Here is a 24,797-nt window from a genome sequence, read left to right on the forward strand (position 1 = left end):
CAATAAATCTCAAACCCATCTGACATCATATATACTTATTAGAATATCATTGACTGTATTCCCAATGCTGTATTTTACATCTCCATGACTAATTATGTAACAACCAATTTGTACTTTTTTTTTGAATCCTCATCTGATGATATTTTCTGATTATCTTCAGATAGAGTGGGAGGGAGGATGAGAGAGAGAGAGAAACATCCACATGAGAGGGACACATTGAATGGTTGCCTGCCACACGACTCCGACCAGGGACGCAATTGAGGTACATGCCCTTGACCGGAATCAAGCCCGAGACTCGGTCTGTAGGCCAATGCTCTAACCACTGAGAAATTTGTACTTCTTAATCTCTTCACCTTTTTCACCCATCTCCCCAACCTTTCCATCTGATAACTGTCAAAATGTTTGCTCTATCCATGAGTCTGTTTCTGTTCTGCCTGTTTGTTTATTTTGGTTTTTAGATTCAATTGTTGACAGATATATATTTATTGCCACTTTATTGTTCATACTTTTATCTCTTTTTTCTTCTTAAAAAGGACCCTTTAACTTTTCATATAATACTGGTTTGGTAGTGATGAACTCCTTTAGCTTTTTCTTTTCTGGTAAGCTCTTTATCTGCTCTTTGATTCTAAATGATAGCTTTGCTGGGTAGAGTAATCTTGGTTGTAGGCCCTTGCTTTTCATCACTTTGAATATTTTTAGCCAATCCCTTCTGGCCTGTTAAGTTTCTGTTGAGAAATCAGCTGACAGTATGGGAGCTCCCTTATAGGTAACTAGCTGCCTTTCTCTTGCTGCTTTTAAGATTCTCTTTATCTTTAACTTTTGGCATTTTAATTATGATGTGTCTTGGTGTGGGCCTTTTTTTGTTCATCTTGTTTGGTACTCTGTGCTTCCTGGACTTGTTTATCTATTTCCTTCACCAAGTTAGGGAATTTTTCTGTCATTATTTTTTCAAACAGGTTTTCAATTTCTTGTTCTTTCTCTTTTTCTTCTGACACCTCCCATGATGTGAATGTTGGTACACTTGAAGTTGTCCCAGAGATTCCTTACACTATCCTCATTTTTTTTTATTCTTTTTTTTTTGCTGTTCTGATTGTGTGTTTTTGCTTCCTTATATTCCAAATCACTGATTTGATTCTTGGCCTCATTGGCTCTACTGTTGATTCCCTGTAAATTATTCATATCAGTTAGTGTATCTTTTATTTCTGATTGGTCCTTTTTTATGGTGTTGAAGTTCTCACTAAGTTCACTGAGCATCCTTATAACCAGTGTTTTGAACTTGGCATCTAATAGGTTGCTTGTCTCCATTTTGTTAAGTGATTTTTCCTGTAGTTCTGTTTTGTTCTTTCATTTGAGACGTGCTTCTTTGTCTCCTTATTTTGGCAGCTTCCCTGTGTTTGTTTCTATGTATTAGGTAGAGCTGCTATATCTCCCAAGCTTTTTAGAGTGGCCTAATGTAGTAAATATTTTGAAGGATTCAGTGGCACAGCCTCCTCAATCACCCAAGCTGAGCTCTTGAGGTGTGCCCCCTGCGTGGGCTATGTACACCCTCCTCATGTAGTTGAGCCTTGATTGCTGTTGGCACATCAATGAGAGGGATTTACTCCCAGGTTGATCAGCTGCAAGGACTAGCTGTGACCACTGATGACCAATGTCTGACCACCATGGAAAATCAGCTGTGCAGAGGCCCACCCCACAGAAGAGGACTTACATCAGCAGGCCTCTGGTGCCAGTTGAGTCCACCCCTTGAATGTATCACTTGTGGAGGTCATTGAGTAGTGCTTTAATGTGGTCTGAAATTGTTCCCTGAGTTGTTGACTCTGGGGCCTCCCAGGAGGTACAGACCAAGGCCAGTCACCTCCTGTGTTCTTCCCAGGGCCACCTGGCATGAACTACAAAGTGATCTTCTGATGGCTACTAATTGTGTTGGGTTTGGATGTGCCCAGGAGAGGCTAAATTGCAAATCAAAACTGGATGCTGCCAGTGCCAGGCCTAGGGCTACTTATTGAGAGGTACAGGAACACTGCTTATTTGAGAGATTTTAAGAAAATCTGAAGCATGAGTCAAGACAGGCCATTCATATGGAAAAGCCACTGGGAACTGCTTGGATGGGTCCCAAAGTTGTGTGGGGCAAGGTCTCACCAGGGTGAGGCAACAGTGTGAGCCAGGCTGATGGAGTCTCAGATATGGCTCCTGCCTGCTTGCTCTGTGGGGAGAGCTCAGCAAAGGAACAATGACCAGTGCCAGCACTTCTGTCTGGGAGAAATTGCCCTTCACCCTGATGCCAGACTGCTCATTTGTTTCTGGTTCCTTTAGAGCTGCTGCCCCAGCGCTGAAGCTCAGAGGAATAAGTTGGAATAAGTTCGTGTGCAGGCCCTTTGGGAGGTACTGCCTGGGACTCCAAAAGACCCCATTTCTCTCAGCCTCAACTCCTGCTGGTATTTTACAGCCAGAAGTTATGGGGGCTTTCTCCTCCTGCCACTGGAACCCTGGGCAGGGGGCCTGGTGTGGAGCTGGGATCCCTCTTCCCTCAGGGAGGACATCTGCAACTGAGCTATCCCTACCAATTTTTGTATGCCACCATATGTGAGGGTGGGACCAACCTATTTTGTGTCACTATCCCTCCTGTCAGTCTCCCTGTGGCTTTTTCTTTGATTCCCTAGTTATAGCATTTCTATTCAGCCAGATTTCAGGTAGTTCTGAATGATGATTGTTCTGTAGTTTAGTTGTAATTTTGATGTGTTTGTGGAAGGAGGTGAGTACACATTTACCTATGCCACCATCCTGACAGGAAGTCCTTCCTTTGGATCTTGACATTAGTCATGGATTTCCTTCTTAAATAGGCACTGGTCTACTAAGTTCTAGTTTAGTACTTTTTATCTGGTTGGTATTTGATATTTATATAAATATAATTATTTTTGACAGATGATTGTTTATACTTACATGAAATTGTATTTTCACAGGAAGTATTAGGGAAATTGTTTTTTACTTTGATTTAGATTTACCCAAGGATTTATCCTGCTAGTTATCAGATCATTTGGTACCATAGAAAGAGCACCAAATTTTGAGTCCATTATGGCCTTAGGCTTTCTTGATTTGTGCCCAGATTTGAATATATGGACCTAGCTATACCTCCTAACATCATAACCAGTAGTTATCATAACTAAATGAACAAATAGTAAGCTTTCCTCAAGATAATTTGACTTTAGAAAAGTACATCTATCTGTAACAGTTTCCAGTTTAGGTAATAAAGGTTATAATTACAAATAGAAGAACATTAAACATGTCTTTGGTAACTTGCTCAGAGATATCCAGGGCATATGAATTCAGAAACATTTGGCTCACTTTTGCTGAAATGTCTTGGATACTTGACCAAATAATTTTTTTTATAAAACTAGGAACTTCTGAGAAAACAAATTCATCCTTTGGTGAACTATAGACATAACTGTCCTCTCCCTTTCCACAGTCTATGAATATACATAATGTATATACATATATATCCCAACTAAGACTTGTATCTCCATGCATATATTTAATATATGTTGCACACTCTGTAAGAAGCAATGGGATTCCTCATCAGGCTGCCCCTTTTCTTCACTAGAAAATATGAAAAAAATGAAAGGAAACAAAAGGACTTTCAGATACCTGGAATTAGGAAATACAAATGTAATATTAGTAGCAGTCCAGAGAAAACACTTTTCCTGCATCCAATAAATTGCTTCAAGAACACAAATTTATAAAGAGTTTATGAGGAATTCCTCCAGAGCCTCTGGAGCATATGAGCTATTTAAATCTTGTTCTCTTAAAAATTAAAGAGACCACTTAGGAGGGTGCATTGATATCTTATTTATTTTGTTCATTTTAGCCCCAGATGTAAAAGTATTTATCAATTCTAGAAATTGTCAAAACACATCTGAACTTTGTCCTACCCCTTTGACTTTTGTAGTGTTCCAGGGGGACAAAAAGGCAGGATTACCAGTGAAATTTAGGTCAATGACCAAAATGTACCAGCCACACCTGAAACCTTTACCACTCCCATCAAAGAAATTCTTGTGGGAAACGAGCTAAAACTTGCCAACATAGTCTTTTTACAAGGGAAGCCAACTTTTACAACAGCCAAATTTCATTAAGACACATGCCTTCATACTTCCTCTATTTACTTGCCTGTTTATCTTCTAAACCTGTTGGTTTCTAAAGATCAAAAGTTTTTCAACAATGAGAATACTCACATTCTCAGTTTTTATATACCTATTCATTCCACAAAAAAACTCAGATTGTTCCAGTAATCACCATACAATCAGCATAGAATGAAGGCACCTAAATCCATTATTCACACAAGAACAAAATGACCAAACCAGTTTGGAGAGACTGTAAGCAATAAAATGACTCCATTTTATCTTGGCAAATTTACTTGTCAAGATATCAGGTGACCCTTCTAACAATTTCTTGGAACTGAGTTTTTATTTTGGCATAAAGTTTTGTGAATAGACACATATGTTGTAGTTTTGTTTTTAACCTATCAGTCAGAGTCAGATCATTATTGAGGGACTGTTATGTGCTCTGTGGACAAAGTTAAGAAAGATTCAGCAAATTACCCTACTCAGGGAGATAGATAACAAAATCCAATTAGTGCCATTTGTGCCAATCGCACCCAAGGGCTGATGAAGTCAGGGGAGTAAATCTCATTTTGGTACATCAACATGAAGCTGATGAATATTCTATTGAGATCCTCCCCTAAGATATCCCCTAGAATTCCCACCTTTGGAAAACAGTTATAAACCTTAACATTCTTCCCCTCTGGAACATGCCTACACCTCCCGCTTCTTTCTCTTGTGAGCTCTCTCTGGAGCATACTCTCACCTTTCCCTTCTCTGTCTTCTTCCCCCCAGGCACATTACCTTTGCCTTTTTCTCCCCTGAGCTCCAAGGACCCTTCTTTTGCCTTGTAACTTATTTTCTGAGCCCAAGTAACCTAGCTGGCTCACCTTTTCTATCTCTGTGACTTTCTAAATAAATTTTCTCTTATAATTGAGAGTGGGGGGAGAAAGATGTGGCAGTAACTTTCCTCTAAGGCTTCTGCCCAGTCCTGAGTATGAGCCACAGTGAGATTTTTCTGACCCTCCTTGAGCTTCCCTCCATATGCAAAAAGGGTTTATATCACAGGATCAGACAGAGAGAGGGCTAACAAAGGGTCAAAGGATCTCCTAAATTTAGGGTGTCCAGGAGGTCTATCAAGCCTGACTTGCTTATTTAAGATCACTCATGTTGCTTTTCCCACTCTGACATTTTATGAAATACTAGCTATACAAACTCTATATACATCTCCTCATATTGATGACATCACCAAAGCCCTCTTATGAGTCATCTGATATTTTCCAGAGCATTTCATTCTCACCTCTTAAGTTATTGGTGTTTCAGAACTCTTTGACTTCACATATGAGGCTGTTTCTGGAAACTTATCTCAAGCCACAGATATCCCGTTCATGTAATATTAATGTTGATTATATCAGTTCTGTAAGAATATATTCTTGTCTTCATAATTTAACCATTTTCTGTATTGCTATTGAAAATGATTCACAAAGGGTTTGTTTATAGTGACTTCCAATGCTTAGAATTATCTTAAACATCTTAACCTTCTTAATACCGATTGAAGATGTTTTAGACTAATGCACAGTCCCTAAACTGCACGTCATTATTCAAAATACAGTAATTGAAAAAATACCCCATACCATGGAGACTTGTGAAGCCCCAATTTTGGGTAGAAAAAAAAAGACTCACATTCTAGTTGGGACAAACAGTATTAAAAACTCAGTCTGTTTTAAGCATATTAACTGGAATCTCCAACAGCATCAAATAGGGGATTTGTTAACATGACAGTTATTCCAGGAAAAAAACTAAAATCATTACACATTGGCCTAGTCTCTTACAAGTGAGAATTAATATTGAATAAAGGAATTGTTTATATTCCCAAATCAGCAAAGATCCTGCTTCTTAAATTACAGTATACTTACTAAGAGAAGTAGAATAATACATTTGAAAAGATTTTTAATTTCAATCAAAGTTGAAATTAAAAATGGTTCTCTCACTTACCCAGAAAATGCAATCATTAATATTACACTGTTTTTGTGCAATCTCATTATCAAAGTGTTGCTCTATCTGTAAGCATTTGAAAAAAGAAATGTAGACTTGTAGCAGATATTTTCATCAATATCTTGGTCATCTTCATGATTAGTAATTAATCAGTTAAGTGGAAAAGTATGTCATTTAATGCCAGACACACCTGGATGGAAATCCTGGCCTACAGCATACTAATTGTGTGACTTCTGCCACATTACTTCTAAGGGCCTCAGTCTCTTCATTTGTAACATTCAGATAACAACACCTACTTCACGGGGTTTTATAAATATCTGGGATAATGTATATAAAGTACCTGGCATAATAAGATGATCATAATTTAGCTCTTTGGAGGCAGCATGGCCTAATGGAACAAGACTGAGGTCAGAGATCTGGGTTCAAATCTGTACCCCAACATTTTCTGCCTGTTTGGCCATGAGAGCATTAATTAAACTCTCTGAACCCACTTTTTTCCATGAGGACTATTATGTGGACAAGTACAATGATGTTTGTAAAAGACCTAAACTTAGTTCATGGCACATAATAAATAAAGCTATTATTGTAAGAAACACTTATATAAAGAAAGGCAAATTCAAATTATTGAATTGCTTTCTGGAAGAGGTACATTCTGGTTTTATTGATCATGAGTGTCTTTCTCTTCCCTCCCAACCTGTTAATGAGTGACCCACCTCCATAGTGCTTAATTTGTGCAAGTCCTTCTTATAATTCAAAAGAAAAGAAAAAGGAGGGGAAAAAAAGGAAGCTGTGGTCTTTGGGGAGTGAAGACAAAGGCAATTGAATCAGAAATGTACTATAGTCAAGCTAGACGGTATAAAGTGTGCTGCTTGCTCTCCAACTTTCAATTCCAACTACCCATAGCACTGTAATATACTATGCTTAATGTAATTTAAGTTATACTGTGCATTAAAGAACTTGCAGATAAGGAAGTTTTAGAAAAATGTAACCTCACAGATTGTTTTTATCAAGCTTTCTTGTTTATTGTTATCATTTATACTCCAATGCAAAAAATAGCCAACTGCTTCCCAAACTAAAGGAAACTTAAAGTAGTAATTTTCCATCTCCATCACGTGAGTGCCAGAGTTTAAGGGTCACCACTCAGAACCATCATAGGAAGAAGGCAAAGTGATTAGAATAATTTTGAATGAAAACAAAATCAAAAGATGAAAACAAGGAATAATACAAATAGGCAGAAAATAAACATACAGTCATGTTTCTTTATTACTATTATAAAGATGATAGATGAGTAAAATTGGGTTACATTTAAATTGTAATGGAAGAAAATAATTACAGCCTTCCATCAGGAAACCACAAGAACCATTATTGATCTGTCATCTTCAGGACATGTCTCGTATATTTAATAAAATAAAGATTTATAACTCTTTATAGGCCATATATCTATAATCTCCCACACCCCAACATTTAAACAGGGAATATGGAATCAGTGTTGCAAATAACATCCATGTAATTACTGGTTTGGTATGTCTTATTTAAGCAATCTAGCCTCTCAAGAGGATGCATTTTGTATTAGGGATGAAAAATGTGAAATCAGATTTCAGGGTTTTTTAACTTCCTGTGCTCCAAACAGAATGTTATCCTTTATGAAATGTTATTGAGGATTCTTTAAATACTAAATCTCTTGGCCATATGCCAAATGTAATAGCTACCAAAGCAAAATCTTGCAAAAAACAAAATCCTTGATTTATAAGGATTCAATATACTTTTTTAAAAATCTAAGTAGAAATTCATTAATTATATGCTTGATTCCTCTCCTTCTGTAAACTCTTCTTTATTCTCTGCCAGACTCAGGGAATTACTGCTCCCTAACTTATTTGAACTTTCCGTGCTACCCATTCCATGAAAAGTGGCATATTGCATTATTTTATAAAAAGGAATTTAAAATTCGTTTTTTTTCTAGAATATGGTGACACTCTCTGAGATCACTGGGCACACCCTGGGTTAATTAGAAAATGTGTTAAAGAGTGAGTCATTATTGCCTTTTGCTTTTTTTCCTCTCCTCCTCCTAAGCAGTCTTTAAAGTCCAGCGGTTCTCAACCTGTGGGTCGCTACCCCTTTGGGGATCAAATGACCCTTTTACAGGGGTCGCCTAAGACCATCAGAAAACACATATTTTCGATGGTCTTAGGAACCAAGACACCGCTGCTCTATCCATCTCCATATACCCTGCCCACATGCAGATACACCCACATAAAACATGAGGAACTGTATTAAAGGGTCGCGGCATTAGGAAGGTTGAGAACCACTGCAACCATTTCATAGCTTATTCACAGGTATACCCCAGGAAAGAATAAAAAAGCAAAGGCATGATGTTTTTATAAGCTAACAGCAAAGAAAAGCATTAATTCTGAAACTCACTAAAAATATAGGTAGGCTCATAATGTGATTGGTAGTATTTCCCATGTATGGGTAATTAAAAGTTAACTGTGCCATATACATAAAATGAATTCTTCATTCTTCTTAATGTCTTTTGAAGCAGGCAGTATAATCTATGTTTTATTTAAGTAGTTGGTTTCTACATGGAGATTCATTTGGTAAAATTAATGTAATGCAAAAAGATTTTAAGTTGGTTTTTGAAATGTTGAAGTGTTAATAAAATCTGAAGACACAGTTCTAATACGTGATATTTTCATTGCCATACCACCATTGTGATTAGAGATTTCTGAAAACTTGTGGGATCCTGCATTTTCATAAGACTATTAACCTACTTGAGTAATAATGGAATTTTTTGGCTCAGAACACTTCAGAATTCTTTCTTTTTGATGGCCATCCTACTCTGCATTCTTATCTCTTCATTCTAATATGAAAAATGAGGATCTGTCAGAATTTGGAAGGAAGACCCAAGGGAATATCTGCTGTTGCTTATTCATGGATCAGCATAGATACTGAATCAGTGGGCACACTGAGTCCAGAATGACTCAGTGCCCAGATATGTTCTCTAAGTCCCATTTCCAGTAGCCAGGGAGGGACTTAAAGGGCTCATTTATCAAGGAAATGAAACCAACGGTTCAGCTATTCTTGAAGTAAAACACCCCTGATTTTTTTTTTTTCTATAATAGTGAATGTGCTGATTTTAGAATCCCAGCTAGATACATTCCAGTCTGCTAATTATATTTTTTCTAGCTAAAACATTCCAGGCAGGTTTGTTTGCATATAAATTACTTGCTGAGCACTGTTGACTTTCTATCCTAAAAGTTTTGGAGAAGAGGCATAGTGCACTTCGCCCTAGACCTAGGCCAACATTGAAGCAGATGAAGTTTCTCCACCTTCTTTACTTCAAGAATATTCTCTAGTTTTCCAACAAGAGGACAGAAAAATGTCTTACAAACACATGCTATCATAGAATGAAGGATATTTTAACCATTCTTGATGTCACAAATAGGGAGAAACAGTTTATGAATCGTATAAATATAAGACAAAAAAATAATTGTGAATTCAAACTAAAGTCTGACTTTAGTTGTCTTAGTGAGTAAATCACTAAAGTGTTTCTTAATCAGAATACAATAAAATGGTAGGTGATATTTCAAACTGTGTTCTAGATTAAAAGGGTAAATTAAGGTCATTTTGATTTGTAAAACATTCTTTTCTAGAACTGACTTTATGAAAATTAAGTTTGCTGAGTTGTCATTTTAAAATACATGAATTAGCCATAATTTGCTAGAATTTGTGTCCATATATCAGAAAAGTGTAAATCTGTATGATATTAAATTTTCTAATGACACTTTAAATTTAAAATCTTATTAACACTTGCCTGTGGGTACAGACAATAGTGTGGTGAGGTCCTGGGGTGGGGTGGGAACCAGGTGGAGGGGGATCATGGGGGAAGAAGGAAACATCTGTAATATTCTCAATAATAAAAATAAAAATAAAATAGTTCTTGCTCAGATTTTTAAAAAACCTATTAATACTTGCATCTAGCAACCAGTCCTCTAACTAAACTGTAGGTGAATTGGTGTTCAGGAAGTAGAAAAAATGCAAAGATTAAATCAGTCTTTTAGCCAAATGGTAGGTGGCTAAATCAATAGTATTCAGTGCTAATGCACTAAGCAGATTACAAGCACTAATGCAATGACAGTCAATAGCAAGAACGAGTCTCTCTAAAAATTATCTTCACAATAAAATATGCAATACTTTCCATTTATTTTAAGCTAATTACGTTATATTCTTGTTCTTCCATATTATTTGTTTAAACCAAATGCTGGAAGTCTAACTTTTATTTAGTGCATAAAATAACTAAAAATGTATAATCATTGTTTTCAGGAAGAGACTGAGGAAAGGAATTAACCATATACCCAAGATTCAATGAGAAATTCAACAGATATTTACTGAGTGCCTAACCCTGTTGGCATTACAGTGGTAAATGATATACGCATGGTTCTTACCTTTATGAAACAAACAGACTAGGGGAGGAGATGACCTTAAATGATCAGTCACACCAATAAACAAATACATCGTGATGACTTATGAAATACAGTGTGAGAGAAATAAACACCTGTAAATACAAATGAGGAAGAATATGTTAATTTGGTAGTATAATCACAAAAGGTCACCATGATAAGGCGAAAGTTAACTTTACATATGAAACTCAAAATTTTAGAAAAAAAAAATATATATATATATTTAGCACATGGGCAAGTACATAGCTAGTATTTACTAAACTAATAATTCTTACCTATTTCACAAGCTTTAGGTCTTAACTGCATGCTGCTGTATTTAACCAGATTTTTAAAGTGGATTCTAGCCATGAGTGCATGTTACTTTACACTTACAAAAACATATCACAAGTAGATCTGTGCTGGAGAATTTAACTTTTTTAACAGTTTCTATTTGACTGTGTACAAACTTTGTCTTTTCTTTGATTTCTACATGAATTAAATTACTTATCATTAAGTGATTTTTAGTATGCAGAAGATCATGTGTAGATTGTAGAAGCTAAGGACATAATTTGGGTTAGTACTCACTTTCACTGCATCTCATAGCCTATCACCTTATCAACTTCTTTGAAAATAGATATTTCTTACATCAGTCTAAGTTGTTTCTTTTTCGACCTCCTTTCTTTTCTTCTGTGGTTAACACTTAGGACCCTATTTGTCAGAAGGACCTGTGTTTTTTGGGGGGTGGAAGGGATTATCCTGTTACCTATGAGTAAGTCCTATGACAAAATGAATTATATACCTGAGAACATATAAAATAAGCTCTTTTGAGACTATCAAAATTATAAAAGTTGATAGAATTCAAGGGAATGTGATCCTGAGGTGGGCCCCAGTCATATTCTCTTTCTGCATCTTTGTACTATCCTCTGCTTAACTGAATCCATTTTGGAGGATTTCCTTCTCATGTGAGTTATGTAACCTAGAGGTTCAAGTGAGACACAAGTGTTCCAGGAACTCATGAGGATGTCATTAGCACCTATGGGACAGTCTCTCTAGTTCATGCCATGGTTATGTTGCTCTAATGAGTCTCTAGCTGCAGGCACATTTTGCCTTTCTCATTTTAATCATGCATATACATTTATCATATATATATATTTATATATATGTACATATATACAATATCTATATACATATATATATATAGATAGATAGATAGATATATTTAATCATATATTTAAATAAGTTAGGGGGCAGGCAGTTTATCAAGCTTCTTTGTACCTAAGCCTATGTATATGCAAGACCATAGACAATACTGTTTATTTCACTTGGCAAAAAATGTTGTCTTTCAAAAGAAATCTATATATTTATACTGTATGCAGAAACCATCTGAATTGCTAAAGTGTTTAAATAAAAGTTCTTGATAAACTCTACAAATATATTTTATTTTTATTTTTTTGTTAATCCTCACACAAGGATATTTTTCCATTGCTTTTTAGAGTGGAAAGGAAGGAGGGAGAGAGAAAGAAATATCTATTTTAGGGAGACACATCAATTGGTTGCCTCCCACAAGACTTCAACTGGGGCAGGGGATCATATATGCAACCCTTGACAGGGAATCAAACCCTCAAACCTTGGTCCAAGGACTGACACTCTAATGGCTGAGCCAAACTGGCTAGGACTATAAATGTATTTTTTAAAATATTTTTATTGATTTTTAGAGACAGGCAGAGAGAGAGAGAGAAACATCTATGTGAGAACACAACATCTACTGGCTGCAGGAGGCATGCCCCCCACCAGAGGTTGAGCCAGCAGCCTAGGCATGTGCCCTGACTGGGAATCAAACTGGCAACTTTTCAGTTCACAGGATGACACCCAACCACTGAACCACACCAGCCAGGGCTACAAATGTATTTTTATGATGATCATAAAAGGCATTGTTTTTGTCATCTCCACAAACCACAAAGATTTAAAATGCAGATACAAGATATATGTATGAGGAATCAAAGGAAATATTCAACTTCTGTATTCACTTTGTTTTTTTTTTGTTTGGCCAAGAAAGAAATGGAGTTTGCCAAGGGAAAAGATGGAATAGGAGTCATTTAATCTTCAGGGCTTATTCCTGTGCCTATATGTCAGAGAGGTCACTGGCTTGCCCCTTCCTGAAGGCTATAATTATAAGCAGAGGACTGTTTGTTTTGCAGTAATGTGATAAAACTCGTGAGTGTAAGAGATTGTTTATAAGAATGCAGTTTGTGTATAAAGGCTATGTATATAAAACTTAAAGAAAGACAAGGAGGTGAGGTTATTTTTTTTCATATATTCACTAATATAAGAAGGTCCAAGACTCTAAAAATGTTCTAAAGTGCATTAATAAGGGTGAATATGAGCCCTGGCCAGTTTGGCTTAGCGGTTAGAGCGTTGGCCTGCGGTCCAGAGAGACCCTGGTTTGGTTCCTAGTAAAGGGCGTGTACCCCGGTTGCAGTTTGTCCCCGGCCCTGGTTGGGTCATGCAGGTGGCAACCACTCGATGTGTCCCTTTCATGTCTATGTTTCTCTCTCTCCCCCTCCCTCCCGCTCTATCTGAACAAAAAATGGAAAAATGTTCTCGGGTAAGGATAAAAAAATGAAATAAAATTAAAAAATAAAGGTGAATATGAGGTCAAATTATGTGATTCTGGTACCTGAGGAACTGAATTAAGTGAATGAAGAAGAGGAATTTATAATAGAATAGACTATATCTGCTGATTCGTTAAATGTAAACTTACTTTTGGCTCCAACATCATGGTAAATGGAAATCAGTAAATATGTTAGTAAGAGTAATTGAGAAATATTTCTAATTTGAAAAACACCAGTTATATTGGGTTTATCTAGATCTGATATGGAAAAAAATGGGTGGTGTTTCTTATTCTCAGCTAAACACACTCTCATTTCAGAAAAGTCATAGAAAGGCATTGATTTCACATAGAATTGGCAGGCAAAGCACAAGATCAATTTTGTTACTGGCCTAATATTAAGGACATTAGTCAGTGTTTGCAGAATGATGAGTAATATATGTATAAGTTGTAGTTTAACAATTGTAGGTACAACTTGAACTAATGTTGAAAGGGCAAAGTACAGGTTTTTGACAAGTACAAAGAGCACTAAAATATGTTCCTGCTTTTGGAAAATACCACGTTATGGTAAATAGTAAAAAATATTGATATTTTCTATCTAGAGACTTTTTTAGATTCAAATCCTTTGAAAACAAAAGCAACAATTTCAGATATTTAGGCAAGCGATACTTTTTATGATCCTGGTGATGTGGCCTGGTGGCACACTGATTCCCTCATTCCTCCTTTCCTGTCTCCATTTGCTTGTAGTAGATTCTGCAGAGGAAAACATTTTTACCTCAGTATTGAAAATTTGAAGTTCACCATTTGTGACACTGTTTAGATGTGACAGAAGAAAAGTTTTTACTACATCTGACAGAAGAAAAGTTTTTATTAAAAAAAAAAACAAAAAACTCCAAATTATTACAGGACCTAGGTAGCCATGGTGTAAACTCTATGACCCTGGTGATAACAACGTAATCGAATGCACACAAACTCATGAAAAAAAGGATTATGAAATATTTGGAAACTAAACACCTACATTTTTATAAGTAAATAGTAATTCAGTATTTGTGTGAGCTTTACTGTATTTCTTGAGCCCTTGGTACCAGCTATTATAACTAATTCCCAGTGCCTTACTTAATACATTGTATGCTGGTGATTCTAGAACTAGTTAAGAAACAGTCAAATTTTCTATTTTCTCTGCCGATATAAAATAAAACCTCTGTTCCAGTGAATGAGTGGGCAGTTATTTTGATAACATTATTGGCATCGCTTTATTTTACCTTTTTTGCTACTAGCAAGGCTTTTATTTTATACTCTAAATTCTGGGTAAATCACAAGTTAAATTGTACTGTTGTTTGTTTAATGCTCTGTTTCTTTCTAACCTTATTCTTATCTATCAACTTCAACCCAGTTCCCCAGTGGCTCAGGAACCCTTCAATTGGCACTAAGTAATAGTTTACATAACCTCTCTCATTCATTAACCCATGTTGACATTCTATATACCAGCCATATTTCATACTTTCTTAAGCACATTATCCAGCTGCTGGTTTGGGTACAACAAACAACACCTATTTAATCAAGAAACTTAATGTTTCCAAAGAATCATTCAGCCTATCTCAACCTTCTTATTCAGTCTGCTTCCTTCTATTCCTTCAGGATAAAACCTGGTCTCATTCACAGTAAATATGAAGTTTAAAAATCTTTACTTCTTCTCTCTTTCTACATATACACAAACAGAAACAGAAAATTGCATGTCATCATTCCAGACAAGGTTTCTATTATTATTGTATTGAAAATGATGCCAAGTATGATAAAACTAGATCTCCCTGGTTCCACCCTCATCCTCAACCAATGTATTTGTTTCCATATTGCTGCTGGAATAAGTAGCCTTTTTAAAAAACAAACCAATTTGTGTAATTGTATTCCTTAACATAATTTGAGGGCACCCCAATGGTTTCAGAGTAAAATCCATACTCTTTAGTGTGATAGTCAAGGTGTTTCTTACCTGGTCCCTGGCTGTTTCTTAGTCCTCCTCACACCTAGTGGTATGCTGGTAAATGTTTAACTCTGCAGGGGGAGAGGGAGAAGAAGCCCCTGATTTGTAGTGTTTGCAAATTTCCATGTTAGGAATACCTCACCAAGCCAATTTCAAGCTACCAAGGTAAAGTCACTGAACAAGAATTAGGAAGAAATGTCACAATCGGTTCTATAATCTTGTACAAGACAGCTTAAGCACACCACTGCCACCCTGTTCTACCCTTAACCTATCATTCTTTTTTTGTGTGTATGGGAACATTTAAGTTTTACTCTCAGGAAATTTCAGTTATACAATACAGTGTTATCAACTATGGTCACCATATTATACTTTAGATCCTCAGACCTTATTCATCTTTTAACTGAAAGTTTATACCATTTGCCAACCTCTCCCTCAACCCCACCCCCTGCCCCTGGCAACCACTTTTCTTCTATCAGTTTCTATGAGTTCAACTTTTTTCAAGTAGAGTCCACATATAAATGATGCCGTGCATTATTTGCCTTTTTCTATCTGGCTTATTTCATTTAGCATAAAAGGCTAATTTATTTTATCTTAAATTACAGGATTTCCGTCATTTCTAAGGCTGAATAACAATCTATTGTAATAGGTGTGTGTGTGTGTGTGTGTGTGTATACACATACATATATACTGTATATGCCACATCTGCTTTATCCATCGATCCATTGATGGATACTTATGTTGTGTCCATACCTTGGCTATTGTGAATAGTGCTGCAATGAACATGGGAGTATAGACATCTCTTTTAGATAATTGTTTTGTTTCCTTTTAATGGAAAGTGGAATTGCTGGGTCATATGGTAGCTCTATTTTTAATTTCTTAAAAAACCTCCATACTGTTTTTGTTTTTTCTTTATTGAATTTAAAGAGAGAGGAAGGGAGAGGGAAAGAGAAATAGAAACATCGATGAGAAAGAACATCAATCAGCTGCCTCCTGCATATCTCCCACTGGGGATCAAGTCCACAACCTGGGCATGTGCCATGACTGGGAATCGAACTGGCGACCTCTAGGTGCATGGGTCGACGCTCAACCACTGAGCCACACTGGCCGGGCATCCATACCGTTTTCCACAGTGGCTGTGCCAGTTTATATTCCCACCGACAGTGTATGAGGTTCCCTTTTCTCTATATCCTCTTTAACACTTTTTAACTCTTGCCTTTTTTATAATAACCATCCTAACACTTGTTAGGTGATATCTCATTGTGGTTTTGATTTCCATTTCCCTGATGAATATATTAAGCACCTTTTTATGTAGCTGTTGACCATTTGTATGTCTTCTTTGGAAAATGTCTGTTCAGGTCTTTCGCCCATTTTCAATTGAGCTATTTGGTGTGTTTGTTTTATTCTATTGAGTTGTATGAATTCCTTGTATATTCTGTATATTTGTGTCAATCTATCATTTTTGTACTTCCCAGAATCCATCTAGTCTCCCTAACAACCCTGCCTTGACACATATTACTCTATCTGCCTCAAATTCTCTTTAACAATAATTTTGTCAGGTTAACACTTTCTCCCAAGGCTGACATATGATATTATATTAGTTTTAGGCATATAAACACATAATTAGACATTTATATAACTTACGAAGTAATCACTCTGATAAATCTAGTACCCATCTGACACCATATACAGGTATGGGAAAAACTAGGTTTACAGTTGTAAGTCCAAGAAACACAGAGTTAATAAAGCTATTGTAATAATCCTAACCTGTATGTCTTTCCATACTAATAACTGTAAAGCTACTTTTACCCAACCCCATATAATTATCACAGCATTACTGACTGAATTCCATATGCTGTATTACATTCCCGTGATTGTTCTATAACTACAAATTTGTACTTTTTAATCCCTTCACCCATTTCCCCTGTCCACCCCCCAACCCCTCTCCCATCTGGCAACCATCAAAATGTTCTCTGTATCTATGAGTCTGATTCTGGTCTGCTTACTCATTTATTTTGTTTTTTAAATTCAATAAAAGTGGAATCATCTGCCGTTTGTCTTTACCTGTCTTATTTCATGTAGCCCAATACCCTCTAGATTCATCCATGTTATTGCAGATGGCAAGATTTCATTATTTTTTATAGTTGAATCATACTCCATTGTATGTATATACTTCTTTTTTATCCATTCATCTATTGATAGATATTTTGGTTGCTCCCATATCTTGGCTATTGTAAATAATGCTGTAATGAATAAATAGATGTATATGTCTTTTTGATTGAGTGTTTGGGGTTTCTTCCTATAAATACTAACAAATGGAATTGCTGAGTCCTTTGTCTCTTGTTATAGCCTTTGTCTGGTATAAATATCGTTACCCCAGATTTTTGTTTTGTTTTCATTTTCATGAAATATCTTGTTTGATCCCTTTACTTTTGTTCTGTGTATGTTTTTTCAATCTGAAGTGAGTCTCTTGCAGACAACACATATAATGGTCTTGTCTATTATTTATTCAGCCATCATATGTCTTTTGATTGGAGCATTTAATCCATTTGCATTTAAAGTAATTATTGATAGATATATATTTATTGCCATTTTATTATTCATATTTTGAAATTTTTTATTCTTTTTCTTTAAGAAGATCCTTGAACAATTTTATAATACTGGTTGGGTAATAATGATTCTCTTTGTCTTTAACTTTTAACATTTTAATTATAATTTGTCTTGGTGTGGGCCTCTTTGTGTTTATCTTGTTTGGGAATCTCTATGCTTCCTGGACTTGTATGTCTATTTACTTCTCCAGATAGGGAGGTTTTCTATCATTTTTCAAATAGGTTTTCAATTTCTTACTCTTTCTTCTCCTTTTGGCACCCATGTGATGTGAATATTGGTACCTTGAACGTGTCCCAGAAGCTCCTTACACTATCCTCAGTTCTTTGTATTCTTTTCCCTTTTTGCTATTCTGATTGGGTATTTTCTGCTTCCTCCCAAATTCTCTGCTTCATCTTCTGTACTGTTGATTCCCTTCTGTAATGTACTCTTCATTTCAGTTTGTGTATTGTTTTTCTTTTTTTATTGTTGACACTATTACAGATGTCCCTATTTCCCCCCACTTTGCCCACTGCCATCCAGCCCCAACCTTTCCCTCTGGCCATCAACACACTGTTGTCTGCGTCTGGGTTATGCATATATGTTCTTTGGCTAATCTCTTCATCTTATTCCCTCGCTCCCTCCTTCTGACAGCTGTGAGTCTGTTCCATGTATTCATACCTTTGTTTCTATTTTGTTCATCTTTTTTTTGTTGTTAATTAGATAACACATGCAAGTAAAATCATGTAGTGTTTGTCTTTCTCTGTCTTGGCTTATTTTGCTTAGCGTAATAATTGCTAGGTCCATCCATGCCATCACAAAAGTTTAGATTTTCTTCTTTTTATGGCTGCATAGTAGTCCATTGTGTAAATATACCACATTTAAAAAAATAACATTTGTATTTAGATTTTATATTGTTGACATGATTGCAGGCATCCCCATTTCTTCCCCACTTTGCCCACCTCCACATAGCCCCTGCCTCTCCCACCTTGGCCCTCACCACGCTGTTGTCTGTGTTCATAGGCTATGTACATATGTTCTTTAGCAAATCCTTTACCTTCCTTTCTCCAGTCATCCCTACCTTTCTCCCCTCTGACATTCTGTTCCACATACCAATGCCTCCGATTCTGTTTTGTTCATCAGTTTATTTTGTTCATTAGACTCCACATATTGGTGAGATCACATGGTATTTGTCTTTATTGAACTTGCTTATTTTGCTTAGCATAATCATCTCCAGGTCCATCCATGCTGTCACAAAGGGTAAGAGTCCCTTTTTTTAAAAATATATATATAGCTGTGTAGTATTCCAATGTGTAAGTGTCCCTCAGCTTTATTATTCATTTATCTACTATTAAGCACTTGGACTGTTTCCAGATCTTGGCTGTTGTAAGTAATGCTGCTGTGAATATAAGGATGCATATATTCCTTTTGATTGGTGTTTCAGGAGTCTTAGGATATATACCCAGAAATGGGATCGCTGAGTCAAAAGGCAGTTCAATTTTTTAATTTTTTGAGGAAACTCCGTAGTGTTTTCCATAGTGGCTGTACCAGTCTGCATTCCCACCAGCAGAGTATTAGGGTTCCCTTGTCTCCACATCCTTGCCAGCACTTGTTATTTGTTGATTTATTGATAGTAGCCATTCTGACAGGTGTGAGATGATACATCATTGTAGTTTTAATTTGCATCTGCCTGATGATTAGTGACGCTGAGCATTTTGTCACATGTCTCCTGGCCATCTCTATGTGCTCTTTAGAGAAGTGTGTATTAAGGTGCTTTGCTCATTTTTTAATTGGATTTCTTGTCTTCCTGGTGTTGAATTGGATGAGTTCTTTGTATATTTTGGAGATTAACCCTTTATTTGATGAATCATTTGCAAATATGATGGGTTCCCCATTTGGTGGGTTCCCTTTATGCTTTGTTGATGGGTTTTTTTGCCCTGCAGAAACTTTTTAGTTTGATGTCCCTTTTGTTTATTTTTTACTTTGTTTCCCTTGCCCTCGGAAACATACTGGCAAAAAGATTACTGCAAAAGATGTCTGACATTGTACTGCCTATGTTTTCTTCTAAAATTTGTATGATTTTTTCATCTTATATTTAAGTCTTTTATCCATTCTTAGTTTATTCTTGTATATGGTGTGAGTTGGTGGTCTAGTTTCTTTTTTTTTTTTTTTTTTTTTGCATTTACCTGTCCAATTTTCTCAATGCCATTTATTAAAGAGACTATCTTTTCTCCATTGTATGCTCTTGTCTCCTTTTTTAAATATTGACTATACAGGTGTAGGTTAATTTGAGGACTCTCTGCTCTGTTATGTTGATCTATATGCCTGTTCTTATTCCAGGACCAGGCTGTTTTGATTACGATGGCCTTATAGTAGAATTTGATATCAGATATTGTGATACCTCCAACTTTGGAACTCTGGCTATTGGGGATTATTTTGATTCCATATAAATTTTTGGAATATTTTTTCTTCTGTGAAATATGTCATTGGTATTTTGATGGGGATTGCATTGAATCTATAGATTGCTTTGGGTAGTATGGAAATTTAATGATGTTTATTCTTCCAATCCATTAACAAGGTATAAGGTATATACTTCCACGTTTTTATATCTTCCTCTATTTCTATTTTCAATGACCTGTAGTTTTCTGTGAAGAATTCCTTTACTTCTTTGATTAAATTTATTCCTAAGCATTTTAATTTTTTGCTGCGATGGTAAATGGGATTTTTTTTTATCCTCACCCAAGGACATTTTTGCATTTATCTTCAGATAGAGCAGGAGGGAGAGAGGGAGGAAAAAAGAGAGAAATATTGATATGAGAGAGACACATTGACTGGTTGCCACCCACACGACCCCAATCAGGGCCAGGAACAAACAGCAACCAAAGTATGTGCCCTTAGCAGTGGCTCTCAACGTTCTTAATGCCATGACCCTTTAATATAGTTCCTCATGTTGTATGTGGGCATATCTGCATGTGGGTTGACCCACCTGGAGATGGCTAGAGGAGCAGTGTCTCAGTTCCTAAGACCATCAGAAATATGTGTTTTCTAATGGTCTTAGGCGACACCTATGAAAGGGTAATTTGACCCACACAGGGCTCACGACCCACAGGTTGAGAACCACTGCCTTAGTGGGAACCGAACCTGGAACTCTCTGGTCCGGGGGCCAACACTCTAACCACTGAGCCAAACAGGCCAGGGTAGGATTTGTTTTTTTAGTTTCTCTTTCTGTGAGTTCATCGTTGATGTATAAGAATGACATCGATTTCTTGACGTTAATTTTGTGTCCTGTTACTTTGCCAAATTCATTTACTAAACCTAGTAGTTATTTTTAATTAATTTATTTTTGTGACAGATGTTTCTCCTCCCCCCCCCCCACTGATTCCCTCCCCACCCCGTCTCCAGCTTCATTGTCCATGTCCATTGGTTATGCATACATGCATATAAGTTCTGTGGTTTATCTCTGCCACCCCCCCCACCTGCTCTTCTGAGGGATGTCAGTCTGTACCGAACTTCCATGTTTCTGGGTCTACCGTATTCCTCAGACTGTTATGTTCATTATATTCCGTATATAAGTGACATCATGTGGTATTTGTCTTTTTCTGCTTGGCTCATTTCACTTAGGATAATACTTTCCAGGTGTCTCCATGTCATCTCAAGGGATAAGAGATCTTTCTTTCTTACAGTTGCATAGTACTCCATTGTGCATATGTACCACTGCTCTTTTATCCATTCATCTACTGGTGGACACTTGGGCTGTTTCCAGATCTTAGCTATTGTAAATAGTGCTGCTATGAACATGGGGGTACATATATTCTTCCTGATTGGTATTTCAGGATTCTTAGGGAATATTCCTAGAAGTGGGATCACTGGGTCAAATGGAAGTTCAATTTTTAATTTTTTGAGGTAGCACCATATTGTTTTCCATAGTGGCTGCACCAGTCTGCATTTCCACCAGCAGTGTACTAGAGTCCCCTTTTCTCCAAACCCTCGCCAACACTTGTTGTTTGATGATTTGTTGATAGTGGCCATTATGACAGGTGTGAGGTGATACCTCATTGTTGTTTTCATTTGCATCTCTCTGATGATTAGTGATGTTGAGCATTTCTTCATATGTCTCTTGGCTATTTGTATGTCCTGTTTGGAGAGGTGCCTATTCAGCTCCTCTACCCATTTTTTAATTGGGTTCTTTGTCTTCCTTTTGTTGAGTTGTATAAACACTCTCTATATATTGGAAATTAACTCCTTATCTGATGTATCATTGGCAATGATGTTCTCTGATACAGTGGGTTGCCTTTCCATTTTGATGATTGATTGTTTTGCTTTGTAGACACTTTTTAGTTTGATATAATCCCATGTGTTCATTTTTTCCTTTGTTTCTATTGCTTAGGTGATGTATCAGTGAAAATTCTGCTGCGTATGATGTTCGAAATTTAGATACCTACTTTTACTTCTAGAATTTTTATGGATTCACGGATCATATTTAAGTCTTTTATCCATTTTGAGTTTATTCATGTGTATGGTGTAAGTTGATGGTCTAGATTTATTTTTTTGCATGTAGCTGCCCAATTTTCACAACACCATTTATTAGACTGTCTTGACTCCATTGTATGCGCTTCCCACCGTTGTCAACTATTAATTTGGCATATTGGCTTGGGTCCATTTTTGGGTTCTCTGTTCTTTTCCACTGGTCTATATGCCTGTTCTTGTACCAGTACCAGGCTGTTTTTTTTACAGTCGCTTTGTAGTATAACCTGATATCTGGTATTGTGATCCCACCTACTTTGTCCTTCTTTTTAAAAATAGCTGTGGCTATTCTGGGACTTTTTTGGTTCCATATGAACTTTTGAAGTATTTGTTCTAGTTCTGTGAAATATGTCGTTGGAATTTGGATGGGGATTGCATTGAATCTATAGATTGCTTTTGGTAATATGGACATTTTAATGATGTTAATTCTTCCAATCCATGAAAAAGGTATGTGCTTCCACTTTTTTATATCTTCCTAATTTCTTTTTTCAATGTCCTGTAGTTTTCTGCAAATAGGTCCTTTACTTCTTTGGTTAAGTTTATTCCTAGGTATCGTAATTTTTTTGGCGCGATGGTAAATGGAATTGTTTTTTCAGTTTCTCTTTCTGTGAGTTCATCACTGGCGTATACAAATGCCGTCGATTTCTTGGCATTAATTTTGTATCCTGCTACTTGGCCAAATGCATTGAATAAGTCTACTAGATTTCTGATGGAGTCTTTAGGGTTTTCTATGTATTATATCATGTCATCTGCAAATAATGACAGTTTCACTTACTCCTTTCCAATTTGGATCCCTTTTATTTTTTCTTCATGTCTGATTGCTGTGGCTAAGAATTCCAGTACTATGTTAAATAAGAGTGGTGAAAGTGTACATCTCTGGCTTGTTCCTGTTCTTAAGGGAAATGTTTTTAGTTTCTGCCCATTGAGTATGATGTTGGCTGTTGGTCTTTCATATACGTCTTTTATTATGTCAAGATATGATCCCTCTATTCCCACATTGCTGAGCGTTTTTTTCAGAAATGGATGCTGGATTTTGTCAAATGCTTTTTCAGCATCTATTGATATGATCATGTGGTTTTTATTCTTCATTTTGTTTATGTGGTGTATCATATTTATTGATTTGCGAATATTGTACCAGCCTCGCATCCCTGTAATGAATCCGACTTGGTCATGGTGAATAATTTTTTTGATGTATTGCTGGATTCGATTTGCTAATATTTTGTTCAGGATTTTGGCGTCTATGTTCATCAGGGATATTGGCCTGTAGTTTTCTTTCTTTGTAGTGTCTGTTTCTTGTTTTGGAATTAGAAGTATGCTGGCCTCATAGAACGAGTTTGGAAGTCTTCCTTCTTCTTGAATTTTTTGAAATAGTTTGAGGAGAATGGGTGTTAGTTCTTCTTTGAATGTTTGGTAAAACTCCCCCGTGAAGCCATCTGGGCCTGGGCTTTTGTTTGCTGGGAGAGTCTTGATTACCTCTTCAATTTCCTTAGTTGTTATTGGTCTGTTCAAGTTTTCTATCTCTTCCGGGTCCAGTTTTCGGAGACTGTGTGTTTCTATAAATTTGTCCATTTCGCTTAGATTGTCGAATTTGTTGCCATATGGTTGTTCATAGTAGCTGTTAACGATCTTTCGTATTTCTGTGCTGGCGGTTGTTACTTCTCCTCTTTCATTTCTGATTTTGTGTATTTGGGTTCTCTCTCTTTGTTTCTTGGTTAGTCTAGCTAAGGGTCCATCAATCTTGTTTATCTTTTCGAAAAACCAGCTCTTTGTTTCACTGATCCTTTGAATTGCTGTTTTGGTCTCTATGTCATTCATTTCTGCTCTGATCTTTACTATTACCTTCCTTCTACTTGCTCTGTGGTTTTCTTTCTTTCTTTTTTTTTTGCTTTCTAATTCTTTAATTTGTGTGGTTAGACAGTCAATTAGAAATTTTTCTTGTTTTTTGAGGTAGGCTTGTAGTGCTATGAACGTCCCTCTCAGAACTACTTTCGCTGCATACCATAGATTTTGTGTTGTTGTGTGTTCATCTTCATAGGTTTCCAGGAAGTTTTTAATTTTTTCCTTGATTTCCTCGGTAACCCATTCATTGTTTAATAACATGCTATTTAGCCTCCATGTGTACAAATGTCTTTGCATGTCCTTGTTGCAATTGATTTCTAGTTTCATGCCATTGTGATCTGAGAAAATGATTGATATGATTTCAATCTTTTTGAACTTGTAGAGATTTAATTTGTGTCCTATCATGAGGTCTATCCTTGAGAATGTCCCATGTGCACTTGAGAAGAATGAGAATTCTGAAGTTTTGGGGTGTAATTCCCTGTACATATCTATTAAATCCATTTGGTCTAGTGCTTCATTTAGAGTCTGTTTCCTTGCTAATTTTTTGTCTAGTGGATCTGTCCAGTGGTGTCACCTGGGTGTTGAAGTCCCCTGCTTTGATTGCATTGCTTTCGATTTCTCCTCGAAGTCCTCCAGAAGATTTTTAATATATTTTGGTGCTCCTATATTGGGTGCATATATTTTTACCAAGGTTATATCTTCCTTTTGTATTGATCTTTTCAATATTATGTAGTGGCCTTCTT

General features: G+C 36.4%; 1 protein-coding gene across 1 annotated transcript in view; it reads left to right on the forward strand.

The window, feature by feature from the left end:
- Window positions 1-24,797, forward strand: part of MET (MET proto-oncogene, receptor tyrosine kinase) — a 220,287-nt gene that overhangs the window by 38,072 nt on the left and 157,418 nt on the right. The window lies entirely within an intron of this gene.

Source organism: Molossus molossus, unplaced genomic scaffold (assembly GCF_014108415.1).
Source record: "Molossus molossus isolate mMolMol1 unplaced genomic scaffold, mMolMol1.p scaffold_m16_p_7, whole genome shotgun sequence".
In the NCBI taxonomy this organism is placed as follows: Eukaryota; Metazoa; Chordata; class Mammalia; order Chiroptera; family Molossidae; genus Molossus; species Molossus molossus.